Genomic DNA, 12,956 nt, shown 5'->3' with positions numbered 1-12,956 from the left:
AACAAAGATAAAACATTATCCCTTTGCCTCAAACTAGTGCGAAAGGAGACAAAAGCAAGTAACAAGGTTAGAATGTCTTAAGGACTAAAGGAGGACAAAAGAAACTTTTGAACTCAAACAAGGAAGAGATTCTGTCTTTTCGCTTTAAAGAAACAAGGCTCATCTGGGTAAAGGGAGAAGAATCAGGCAACTATTCTAGCTCTCAGTTGCTCTTACAGCCTAGGGGTGGGGGCACGTGGGGATGTGTGTGTGGAAGCCCCTCCTTAGCCCAGGGGAAAGCAAAGGGAGACAGATATCAAGAGGGAGCAGCTCGGCAGTGACTGGACAGCGCTGCCCAGCCAGGGGAAAGTAGCTCATGGATCCAGATTTAACCCTCTGTAGAGCAGGTAAGCCCTTTCTAGTCCAGAGATAGCTTTGGGAGAAGAAATTAAGCAAGAAATATTTATTTTCTTTACATAATGTAGATAGGAAAATATACAAGGGGGTAAAGTCGAGCCATGTTTCAAAGATAACATTCACTTAATTTGTACAAGCAAAATACAGTATGTCTGGCTAAAGACACTTTACTTATAGCATAGTATTTGTTTTACAGTAGCTGACTTGAGAAAGTGGCAAATGTCTCTTTGTATATAGAACTTAACTTATAAAACAAGATGTCTAAATAAAATAATTTGCTCAAAGTTTCCCCCACTGAATTTTAATTCCACAATATTTGCTATACCATATCAACAAAACGACACCAGGTGAAAGATAAAACCGTCCTAGGGAAAGACCACTAACCTTACAAACATCGTTTTATATCTTTATCTTTAGAACTGTCTTCCAATATTTACCATTACAATTACAAGCCCACATGTCTACCATGTTTTCTTGATCATTCTCAAAACTGACCTCCATTCACTACTGAGCACCTCCTTCATTCCCAGCAATACACTAGGGATGGAAGATCATGATACAAAAAGTCAGCCTTGCCCTTAAGTATTTTACAGTTAGGGACAGAGCCACTGGGGGAATTTCTGAAATGCAAGGCATTAGAAAATTAGCTGCACAGAGAAGGGAGAGTTAACTGTAGGTCAAGATAGCTGCCAAACAAATAAACAAACAAACAAAAAACGAACAAACAAAAACCCTGCATGCAAAAGTAAAGGAACTTCTTGAAGGATGGACAGACCTTGGAGCGGTAGAGGAAAGAGTAGAAGATATTCCTAGCAGGGTAAGCAGCATGCAAAAAGGCAGCAAGGCAGGCATGAGGTTGGCATAAGCCAGTGGTGGGGTGGTGGCGGCGGGGGGGTTGCACGCAAGGTGACAGGAGAGATCAGTCTGCTGGTGCACAGGAGAACAAGGACCACACAGAAGGGTGTACATAACACGCAGAAGTTATATACTACACAAAAGGCACCAAATGGGAAAGACTTGAGGAATACAACATTTTAAAGTTTATCTGTCAGCTGACATATACACAGTTAAAGGATAATTAGGACTAGAGGCAAACCAGCAGAAAGGAGCTGGTTAGCCCAGGGATGAAAGGCTGAGGGCTTGGCACAGAGAAGTAGTGGTCAGAATGGTGAGGAAAGACTAAACCTAAGAGACATTTCAAAGTAGGAAATAACAGAGAAAAATCAAAGATGATTCCAAATTCTATCACATGAAAGGCCAAACAGTAGTGATGAAGAACTGAGATTTGGGGGTAGGGGACATGTCAAAGACTGGTATATCCATTGTGACTGAGATGGAGTTCTGGGCCATCTGGTGAAGAGTCCCAAAGTAGGTGAAAATCAGGCTGCTCTCAGATGACAGTATTAGACAGGCTGGGCTGTAGATACAAGTCAACTGGCAAGTACAGGAAGCTACTTACCAAAAAAAAAACAAAACCAAGGAGAAGAAAAGGAGGCAACATTGAGGAGGAAAGGTTAATGCTTTTTGCTATCCACTGCTCAAGTCACTTTGTATATATTAAATCTAAAGGCAGGAAGTCAAGAAAATGTCCTCTCACAGAGAGTGCACCATCAACAAAGCCAAATATGAAAGGAAGTTCAATGGAGGATGAAGACAGAAAGAGGCACAGGACCTGCCAATGCAAAAACCACTGGCAATGCCTAGGAGAGCCATCCAGTCATGTGATAGAAGCAGAGGCTGTGATATGGGTGGCTGAGAAGAGAACGAGGAGATGCAATGAATGAAAAGTAAGCATACATTTAGATATAATATGAACAAGCAGCAAGCGAACAAGATTTAATGGCCACTTAAAAAGGGCAGCAATGTCGAGTGGTTCTCACAATCCTTCATTCACTGCAGTAATTAGGAAAACACTGACCAAGAAATTCAAAAGTCAAAGGTTACGAACCATACTTCTTATCATTTAAAGTGCTAGAATTAAAGGAAAACGACAGACACATTTTAGTCTTTGGAGGCTCAATTCCATGACCAACAAATAGAGTTCAGCTACAAATATGGCAAATTAACATATACTGATTGGAGTATATTCCACCTGCTTTACAGTTGAAAAGCCTTCAGTGCTAGAGACTAATAAAAAAAAAAATACAAAGAGATTAAGCTATAAAAAAATTACAGATATTTCATACTACCTTTCCCAAGTCCTAAGCCATGTTTTTATAAATAAAACACCTGAAAGACCAATCACAATCATCCAGAAACTTGCTATAGGAATTGTAGCGCTATAGGATTACAGTGTCGGCAAAAACACTCACTGGTTCAATGGAAAATATTTTTCCATCTGCTTCCAGTGTTTACTTAGCCTTAAACGGAGATAGTCCAACCCAATTATAAAACTTGCTAAGTTACAACTTACACATTAGGTTGTACTCGAAATAATAAAAGCATTCATTCTTCAATCCTTCCTCTGAAGAATAAACTCTTCTACACTGGGGACCATAAGTAACAGATAAACCTAAAATGGGAAGAATATGCCATCTTGAATACAATTCTTGGTGGAATGTATGGTTGAGTTCAAAGCTGACCAGAGGCAAGTGTTCTGCTAAAATTCTCTCTTTTAGAATTTAATAATACTGAACACAATGCAAGAACTATGCTTCCAGATAAAAGAATTCTGGACAACAGATTCCTTTTGGATTCTTAAATTAATTCATAGTGTAACAGTACTACACTTAACTAAGCCATTAACTCTGGATGCAAACTTCATCTGTTACAAAGCATGACCTGATACCATCTCCATATACCATTTATACCTTATATAAAAAAAACCAGATTTTTCAGTTAAGGACATACGACTTTCAACAAAAGATGGAAGATAAAACATTGCATTTATAATCATTTCCCTCTGCCTTATATTACAAACATTCTTACAAATTACTATTGCAAAAAAAAGTACATTTTGTTTTAGAATGTAATCATGACTTCTAAAAATCTTCTCCTTTGAAGAATTAATTACTTATACCTTGAAATAGCAGAAGAATCTAGAATTGATTTAAAAACAGTGTAACTTCTAAGAATTAAGAGTGATTTAAAATTGTATCAACTTTGTTACATTCTAGGAAATGATTATAACTAAGTATATATATATATATATATATATATATATATATATATATATATATATATATATATATATATATATATATGTGTGTGTGTGTGTGTGTGTGTTCACTCTTATTTTTTTCTTTTGCCAAAATGCTCTCATAGTTTTGTTACTATTAGATAATAATCAGTTAATTGAGAGCTTTAATTACTTCAAGAAGGACCATGGTTTATTAATGAAGGATCATCTTCCTCAAAAACAGTCTTGTGGTCACGGAGGAGAGGGCTGACATGTGAGTGCTTGTCATGCCAGGCACTCTGTGATGTGATAATCATCCTTCCAAACAGTCCCATTTTAAAGGCCAGGAAACGATCAGAGAAGGCATTTAAGTTGCCCAAGGCTACAAAACTAATAAGGACAGCAAAACCCAAAACCCATGTTGTGTCTCCCCAATACTGAGCTCCATTCAAAAACAAAATCTTTACATATAAGCTTTTACCAAAATAGACTTCCTCATCTTCTATCATTTCCTGTTAGACATTTTACTGCATATTCTAAAGCCTCAGTTCAGGAAAGAAAACAGACCACTTCTTAGAAAGTTTTTAGAATCACCACCCAATGAATCAGCTAACAATAAATAAAATCTCTGAGAGCTATTGCTGGTAACAGGTATTCCTTTGTAAAAAGCTCTGGGGAACAACAGCATATCTAATCTACCTTACAATTGTACAGTTCTTTTACAATATTCTTTACTCTCATCACAAAATCAGGTGTCCTAGGTTTTCTCAGGACTGGATCCTTGAAAACAGACAGGCCCTGTCAATGAGTGCTGATGGAGTGAGTGAATAATGACAGCTAGCCTAAACTTCAATATATATAGCAGAGAGAAATTATGAAGCTGGAGGACCCTCAAAATGAGAGCATAAAGCAACCTCATCTCTACAAAGGTCATTTAGAAAGCCAAAACCATCTTTGAGTCATATAAAAAGTAACAGATATCCAAATACTCATTTCCTGCAGTTGGGATTTTTAAATATCTGCATATCTGATTAGTGTGTAATGGCATCTCACTGTATTTTAATTTCCATTTCCCTAATTAAAGCCAAAAGAATGGCTATAAAGGGGTGGGGGGAAGAACAGCAAATGTTGGCAAGGATTGCTGGTGGGAATGTAAAATGGTGCAACCACTTTGGAAAGCAGTTTGGCAGTTTCTCAAAAAGTAAAACATAGAGTTACCATATGACCCAGCAATTCCACTCTTAAGGTATAGAAACCCAAGAGAAATAAAAATATTACACACAAAAACTTGTACATGAACATTCACAGCAGTATTATTTAAAACAGCCAAAATATGGAAACAACTAAAATGTTCATCAACTGACAAATGGATAAATAAAATGTGATATACCATACAGTAGAATATTATCTAGTGATAAAAAGAAATGAAACACTAACGCATGCTACAACATGGATGTACCTCAAAAACTTTATGCTAAGTTAAAGAAGCCAATCACAAAAGATCATGTATTATATATCATTTATGTAAAATATCCAGAATTGGCAAATCTAGAGACAGAAAGTAGATTCACGGTTGCCTTAGGATGAAGAGGCAGGGAAATAGGGATAAGGAATAATTGCTAATGGGCATAAATTTCTTTTTGGAATAATGAAACTGTTCTAAAATTATAATGATGGTTGCACAACTATGCAAATATACTAAAAATCACTAAATTGTATACTTTTGAGTGGGTGAACTTTGATATGTAAATCATATCTCAATAAAGCTATTTTTAAAATGAGAGGGGGGAGTGTATAGCTCAGGGGCAGAGTGCATGCTTAGCATGCATGAAGTCCTGGGTTCAATCCTCAGTACCTCCATCGTAAATAAATAAAACCTAATTATCTCCTTCCCCCCAAATTTTTAAAATTTAAAAATAAAAATATCTTTTAAAAAATAGAATAAGAGAATAAGTAAGGCCTACAATTGTTGTTTTTCAATTTTCTGCCTCAGATGGTGAGATATGTGGTGAGGGAAGACTTACTACATCAAAAATATTTGATGAAAATATAATCATTTTTCTTTTATTTAGACTGCTGTCTGTTTAGCACCCTACTTTTAGCAGTGAAAGAAAAGAAAATACAGGGCTTACTCTGATCCAGAACACAGTCATTAATAATTAAAGGACAAAGGAAGAACAACCATTAGAACTGTAAGTTCACACTCCTACCTCCAAAGTAGGAGCAATTTGCTCACTATCAGGCACCAAGGCCCACTCTGAGCTCCAGTAACCATACAGTCACAGCCTTGATCTTGATCATCGCAGTACCAACTGCAGGCCAGACTTGTCAGTCTAGCTGAGGTCAGGATGAGCTTATATCCAATTTAAAGCAATGTCCAACCTTCCCAAAGTGGTTGTCGCATCTCAACCCCACCAGCAGTGAACAGAGCTCCCAGGGCTCCAAAAACACACTTCCCACAGTGAGATTTTTTAATTTTTGCAAACCTAGTGAGTGTGTGATGGTATCTGACTGTGTTCTAATTTGCATTTTCCCAGTTAAAATAAGGCTGAACATCTTTATGTCTACTGATCACTTGGATTTCCTCTTCTGGGAAGTGCCTGTTGAAGTTGTTTTTCTAGTGGGCTGTCTTTTTTACCAATTGATTTGAAAGAGCTCTTTCTTTATTCTGGCAACTATATGTGATTAAAATGTATGCTCCTACTCTGTGACTCATTTTTTCACTCTCTTTATGGTATCTGTTGATAACAGTTTTAATTTTAATATAGTCACATTTATCAATCTTTTCATTGTAGTTAATGCTTTTTGCACTTTGTTTTTAAAAAAAAAACACCTGAGGTCCCACCCTGAGGTCACAAAGATCTCTTATCGCCTAATTTTTTTTTTAATTACGCCTTTTACATTCAGTTCTTTAATCCATCTGATATGAGGGAAAGATTCAACTTCATTTTTTTCCCCACATGGAAAACTGATTATGGGGAACCAGATCTGACTCTAGTACCTAGATTCAATCATTGAGCAAAACAGGAAATTAACAAGATCCTCTTTTTGCTGAGGACCTACTATGCCAGACAGGAATATTTTATATATCTTACACAAATATGCAATAATTCTGCACAAGTACATTATTACTATTCCCATTTACAAATGAAGAAACTGAAGTTAAGAAATATGTGCAAGGCATTCAAACACAAAGATGGAATCCACATCTGTGTAATCTAATGCCTGTGTTCCTTCTACCATACCACACTGTTTGAGGTAAGAATTTAAACTCTGCATAAAAGAGAAAACATTTTCATTTTGAGGATGCTATAGCCACTTTACTCTCCAGGTCCACTAACACAATGATGCTTACTTTAACAGTTTCCTCATTCATGGAATACATATTTATGGAGTGCCTGTTACCTGCCAGGCATTGTTCCATGCTCTAGGGATCAAATGATGAACAAAACAAAGTCCCTAACCTCTTGGGGGCTTACAGTCTAACCTGATCATAAGTAGTCTCCCATGCTCCTTCTACATGACTCAGTCTTACACATTTAATAAAGAAAACCATCTCAAATAGCAGAGTGACAGGATTGCAACATGCTGCACTATCAAGTTTAGGGGTGAACTTAAATAGCAACTTGGGGAAATTTTAGCATTTCATACTGACACAACCCCACGAAATAAAGCATCCCCATGCCTCTTCGCTTCCTGCAGCTTATACCTTCACTTTTCAAAAAATATTAGTAATATTTCAAAAGTAATTACCTTAGCAAAGTGTGACTTCTTGTAAGCATCCATATACATCTTGTGCTATTTCTACACCCTTTTCCTTCTCTCTGTAAGAAGATGCATTTCAATGTACAATAAGTAGTAATAAACTTCTGCTTCATTTCTTTAATACAAATTGGATGTCTGTGCATATTCAGAAAATTGAAGAATACAAGAACTAGGAGAGAAATAAAGGTAATTATGAAGAACACTGTGAGGGGCCAAGACTTTCCTTTATTCTCCCACCACCTGTCCCCATTTGCTCCCATCCTTCAGGCAAAAGAAACTCCCTCCCACCCCTTCCACCACCCACTTAATAACATAACACCATCAGTTATTCCTTCTGTACAACATCTCTCCCCACCAGGGTTAGTCCCATCAGAGCATACAATATGCTCCAATGCTTCCATCTCAATAATAAAAGATAACCTCTCCTGACCCCTGCATGCCCTCCAAGAACTTGTCCATTTCTCTACTCTCCCTTCACAGTAAGAAGTCTCATCTCATGCCATTTCCTCTCTTCCTACCCAACCTGGCTACCATCTATTCTAACACAGTGACATTGCTTTTGGCCACGTCACCAACGACCTTCCAATCACCAAATACAAGGGTCTCTTCTCTGATCTTACCAGGTCCCCCATCTACACGGTAAAATCCTCCTTTTCAAAGTATTTTCTCCCTCAGCTACTACTACTACACTACTGTCCTGGTTTTCCTTCTTCCCCTCTGGCCAATCCATATCAGTCTCTTTTGCTGGCTCCTCCAGAATCACACAAACTCTAAATTTTGGAAATCCTCAGAGTTGAGTGTTGAGCTCTCTTTTCCCCATACACAATCAACATTCTCTTCAAAGATGATAGCATGAAAGTCCATGGCTATAAATACGACCGATATTACAAGGACTTACTCCCTGAGCTCCAGACACACATGTCCAACTACTTATTTGGAATCTTCTTTTTAATGCCACACAGGCAGCCAAAACTGAACTCTATATTTGCTTCCAAATCCAACTCTCCTCAGGCTTCCCCATCTCAGTACTGCACAACCAACCAAGACAAAAACTTGGAAACCACACTGATGGCCCACTCACCTTTACTCTATCCATTAGCAAATCTTACTGAGTGTACTGTGACCATATATCTTGAAATCAATCACTTCTCTCCATCTTCACTGCTACCATCCTAATCCAAGCCACCTCGATTAATGCAGTAGCCTCCAAATTGCCTCCCCTTTCACACTTGGAAGTCTAGACTCTACACAGCAGATAGACATCTTTTTAAAAGGCAAAGCAGATCCTGTCACAATCCTACTTAAAGACTTTCAGTAGCTTCCTAAATAATAAAACTCCAAACTCCTTACCAGGAGTTTAATAAACTCCTAACTCCTTACAAAGCCCTGGAGGATGTGATCCCTACTTATCACTCCATCTTTCTTCCATTCATACTCCCTGTATTACCTAACTCATCACAGATTCTTTCCTACCTCAGGGCCTTTGCAAATACTATCCCCTTGCCCAAAGTGCTCTTCACACAGCTGCTTCCTGCCCCTCACCTCTTAAGTCTAAAGTCACTAGCACAAAAAGATTTTTTTCTCATCACCCTATTGAGCATATCTTCATCTCACTCGCTAACATATCACTCAGTCTACCAGTCAGGTACTTATCACAAATACTAGGTTCTATTTATTTCCTTAATAGTTTATTATCTCCCTACTTTCCCACTATAAAAGCTTCCCTCTGTTTAGGTTGTATATGCAGGGCCAATAAATATTTGTAGAATGAATGGCAGAAAAGAAGTTGTAAATCAAGGATGGAGGAAGGAGAAAGAGAAGGGAAGAAAACATTTCTAATCTATACCCAGGTTTCCATCAGAGTTTTGTAATACAGATTTTTCCACATTGTAAGTGAAAGTAGAGGTTCGCCATTGGCTAAGTTGAGCCTAACAGTATTATTCAGTATAGAACTTAACCTATTCGTAAAGTACAGGTCTAGCAGCAATCTGTTTATTTTATACTCAGTGCATTTCTATCAAAAGATCAAATTCAGTTACTGCTTCTCTACAACTAGTCTTGGGAGTTACTAGGCACACTTTATTTATTTTTTTTAACATTTTTTATTGATTTATAATCATTTTACAATGTGTCAAATTCCAGTGTTCAGCACAATTTTTCAGTCATTCATGGACATATACACACTCATTGTCACATGTTTTTCTCTGTGAGTTATCATAACATTTTGTGTATATTTCCCTGTGCTATACAGTGTAATCTTGTTTATCTATTCTACAATTTTGAAATCCCAGGCTATCCCTTCCCACCCTACTAGGCACACTTTAATTTGCCAATGTAAATGAGGAGAAAAATTTGCTTAGAGGAGAGGGTAACAGCTCAGTGATAGAGCACATGCTTAGCATGCACAAGGTCCTGGGTTCTAATCCCAGGTAACTTCATTAAAAAAAAAAAGAAAGAAAAAGGAAAAAAATTTTCTTAGAACATAATGCCAAAAAGAGGAAAAGATAATCATAAAATTTAAGTGCTTTATGCCTAAATTCATTAGAAAATGCCTCTAAAAAAGCAAAATGTTAAAGAGGAGTGATCAGTAAATGGAGTTATGTTATTATCTCTGTATATGTTTAAAATTTCTCATAATAAAAAGTTAAATAAATAAAAGTAAATCCCTCTAAGAAGTCAAAAGCAAATAAGTATCTCTAGATCACAGATATTTTCCTGGCTCAAGTGTACTCTGTTGCCATCTGGAGACTTAATTTAAATGAATTGATAACCATTGTTTTCATAAGACATCAGCTCCTTGGGAGTATCTGGGGGCCCTCCCACCTGTTTGGTGTGTCAGCCTTCCAGCCCAGAATCTTTTGGTGAGAGTCTCCAATAATCACAGCTCAAAAACAGAGCAACTTTAGGGGAGAAATAAAATCGTTTAAAAGGGAAAAGTAGCGGAAGCACAAAGAAGTGGAAAATAAACGATTTTTGCTTAAATTCAAACATTTTTCTCCTAGAATTTTAATGACGTAATATTTCTCTCTAAAGTAGCACATCAGATTCTGAAAGAGACTTACAGAAAACTAAATACAAATACGCCAGAAGCCAGCATCCCCACTGAAAGCAGCCCTTCTCCCCAGGACTCCTTCTCTATGGCATTAGATAAAATGTTGCTGCCATCAGTGTTGGAGATGCCAATATGAAGGCTTCATTTATTAGGTGGCACAGAGAAAAGAATCTAAGCTGCTCTGGTGGTTGTTAATTTTTTTTGCTACAGAAATACTTTAGTCTATGGGGGAAAAAATAGAAGTTTATTTTCAGTTTATTTGGACTGAAGAAAATAATCCTATCAAAAAAGTAAGGGACTGCAGCTAGGTACAATTTAACAAATTGATTATATCCTTACATGTGGATCCAAACCAGCACATGAAAGATCCATTTATTTATGTTTCCATGTAGCACAGGATTATCCTTTAAGAAAAGTAATTAACATTACAGAAATTCAAAATAACCCGATGAATGAAATAAGCTGGTACTTGAATATAAATTATTTCTCATCAAAAACATGCTAAATTACTCCCTGAAGATAACTTTTAACATTAAAAGCCCTTACAATTTCAGTTTTTAAGGAAAAAAGCAAGGATGTGAATTTCATAAATAAATAAATTACAGCAGAATTCTAAATCCATAAATGTAATCACTGCACAGGATTTCATTTTGCCTTTTTTGGGGGGACAAGGGGGTGGGTGGAGGAAGTATTTTTTGGTCTATCAATGACAGACCTCACATCCAAGAAAGAGACATTCAATCTAAATCCCTAGTCCAATTTTAATTGGGGCTTGGGGAAACAGAGAAAAGGGCAAGGCAAACAGAAGTCCCACTAATTCCTACCATTTCCACTATGATCTCCCTCCCTATCTTGAGAGATTAAAATGTTGCCACCCCTAATCAAAAATAAGCTTATCGATAATGGATTCATGTCACAAATACTGATGAGCACTGAACAAAAATATAGTTTGCAATCAAGTATATGTAGACTTTGGTGTCCTTGTTCATAACGGAGAGGAGGAGCAACAAGGTGCTGCTGGCAATGCGTCCTAGGGGACAGGAGAGATAGGGATGATCTGAGTAGTAAAGGGAGGAGCATTTAGTCAGAGGTACCATAAATACAAGCCTGTCACATCTTAGACCCATAACTGACAGCAGGGCCCTGAGCAATGACTCTGTAATCAGATTAGGAGAGGCAAGTATGATCCTTTAGGTGACAGAGATCTAATCTGGGACACAATTGGGCCTCAACACAGATTTACTGAACTCAGGGAAATGAGCACTTAATCACACTAAGAGATCACAGCCACAATGAAGATATGTTTCCTGTCATGTTCCATTTCTAGAGGCTGAGTTTACGTTTGGTTCAACACATGGATGTGAATAACCTACGCTGGGATTTGATTCTTAGCTTTCTAATGTTTCACTCATGATCTCAGATCTTACCCTGTGCTATTAATTTGGTTTGTCCTACATCTAAGTTTGTCTCTACACATGAGTTAAATAAGTACCACCTGTGCTAGATAGTTCGTGTTGGTGCTCAGCCCCACTCTCACCCTTCCAGACGCTCCCTGAATCACCAGGAGTGAAATGTGCATTCTCAGCCCCCAAGTAAGCCGTGTTCTAAGCCGCCTCTGGCAGCAGCCCTGACAAGCATACTGGTTCCTGCCTGGCTATAATGAACTCCAGCAGCATAGATGGAAAAAGAGGGCTTGTGGGCTCTGGGTAATACCATCTTCCCCCTTGGCTCCTCCAGCCCTTCCTTTTGTATCCAGTTCCTAGAATTATATTCCCTTTTGACTGAAGCACTTGGGAATGGTTTCCTGACTAGACACTGACTGATAGCCTACCAAATTCAGAATTTACATAATTCACAAACCATGGTGGGGAACTATGCAATAAAATATTTATTCATCCATTCAGTCAACAAATTTTTACTGAGCACCTACTATATGCCAGACCCTGTTCTAGGTGCTGGAGATATACCAGTAAACAACACAGACAAAAATTCCTGTCCTCAAAGAGATAACATTCAAGTAGGAGAGAGAGATAATACAAAGTGTTAGATAATAAATGCCAAGGAGAAAAAAAATAAGCAATGGGCAGGGTCATGAAATGTTGGAGGAAGGCTGACATTTTCTTTCTTTTCTTTTAATTGAGGTATGGTTGATTTATAACATTAGATAAGTTTCAGGTAGACAACATATTATAAAATATTATAACATATAAACATAAACATATTATAAAATATTGACTATATTCCCTGTGCTATACAATACATCCTTGTAACTAATTTAATTTATACATAGTGGTTTGAACCTTTTAATCTCCTACCCCTATCTTGCCTGTCCCCACTTCCTTCTCCCTACTGGTAACCATTAGTCTGTTCTCTATATCTGTGAGTCTGTTTCTTTTTTGTTATACTCACTAGTTTGTTTTATTTTGTAGATTCCACACAGAAGTGATATCATACAGTATTCGCCTCTCTTGTCTGACTTACTTCACTAAGCATGATACCAGGAGGGTTGAAATTTTAAGTACATGGGTCACTAAGGTAATGTGGGGGAAAAGACCCCAAGGAAGTGAGGGAGCTAGTCACGCACATACTACAGGAAGGCATTCCAGGTAGAGCAAACAACATGTG

At 37.5% G+C, this 12,956-nt stretch overlaps 1 protein-coding gene across 5 annotated transcripts in view; it reads right to left on the bottom strand.

Moving 5' to 3' along the window:
- SFMBT1 (Scm like with four mbt domains 1) overlaps window positions 1-12,956 on the bottom strand; it is a 98,608-nt gene that overhangs the window by 71,144 nt on the left and 14,508 nt on the right. The gene's annotated exons all lie outside the window — the stretch shown is intronic.

Source organism: Camelus bactrianus, chromosome 17, assembly GCF_048773025.1.
Source record: "Camelus bactrianus isolate YW-2024 breed Bactrian camel chromosome 17, ASM4877302v1, whole genome shotgun sequence".
Lineage (NCBI taxonomy): Eukaryota > Metazoa > Chordata > Mammalia > Artiodactyla > Camelidae > Camelus > Camelus bactrianus.
This window is presented reverse-complemented; position numbering and strand designations above follow the sequence as displayed.